Consider the following 957-nt stretch of genomic DNA (forward strand, 5'->3'; position numbering starts at 1 on the left):
CCAACCTATATCCGCCGCGGTGTAGATTCAACCGTTGGTGGTGCGATGATTGGCTTTGGCAGTCCGCATCACTCGGCCACTGGTTTCTCTCAGCGGTTGTTTTCTCCATCGTTGGCGTTCATGGTGGTGTTAGTTTGCTGCGTTTTTGTGGTGGTTTGTGATGGTTTTCGGAGGGGTTTTGTGGTGGTGGTGCTGTTAGTTTTTTGTGGTGGTTCTCGACGTAGTTCATGGTTCTCGGCGTAATTTGTGACATGGTATCATTCTAGTTGCAATCCAAAGTCTTTGTTTTTCATGTCTTTCTTGTTCTAGGTATAGCCGTGGTGATCGAAATTTCTTTTTCGATTGATTCCTTCTTGGTTCCGTTGAATTCTCGGTTGTCACTTCCGTTCTACATATATGATTCTTTTTGGCTATTGATTCTTGGTGCTATTGATTCTTTTTGGGTTTTCTTAATTCTTTTCATCACTTACATGTTTCCTTTTGCTTGCAATTTTTTTTTGTTTGTTCAACCAAAAAGAAAAGTACATACCACCGTTTCTATTATCCACGTGTCACTAGTCACTAACCTTGGTGTACCTGTTCTTTGGTGCTAGGTCTCTTAATTTTTGTGGTTTGAAACACAGTTAACATGACTTCCGTGAGTTTTGTTTGTGGTGATGATATTGAGGAGCTCGTAGGTTGTTTTTTAGTTGTGTTGGTTTATGGTGTGCTTCGTGGTGGTTTCCATGGTGGTGTTTTGTGGTGGTTTTTAGTGGTGATGATGGTGTTGGTTTTTGGTGGTGATGCTCTTGGTGGCTGGTGCTAGTTTTTGGTGAGGATTAATGATGGTTTTTGTGGTGGTTAATGGTAGTTTTGGTGGTGGTGCTTGTGGTGGCTAGTGGTGGTTATGTTTTTTGTGGTTTTTCTTCCATGAGTTTTGTTGTTTATGAGATTTTCATGTTAGACGACGTGGCTTGT

The 957-nt window shown here is 41.5% G+C and overlaps 1 long non-coding RNA gene across 1 annotated transcript; it reads left to right on the forward strand.

Moving 5' to 3' along the window:
• LOC146914893 (uncharacterized) lies at positions 1 to 700 on the forward strand. The gene is made up of 2 exons (XR_015013187.1): positions 1 to 309; positions 594 to 700. It is a non-coding gene; the product is annotated as an uncharacterized LOC146914893 (long non-coding RNA).
• Positions 701 to 957: the final 257 nt, after the last annotated feature.

This window comes from Medicago sativa, chromosome 6 (genome assembly GCF_051527215.1).
Source record: "Medicago sativa cultivar Bolivia chromosome 6, Bolivia_mono, whole genome shotgun sequence".
NCBI lineage: Eukaryota > Viridiplantae > Streptophyta > Magnoliopsida > Fabales > Fabaceae > Medicago > Medicago sativa.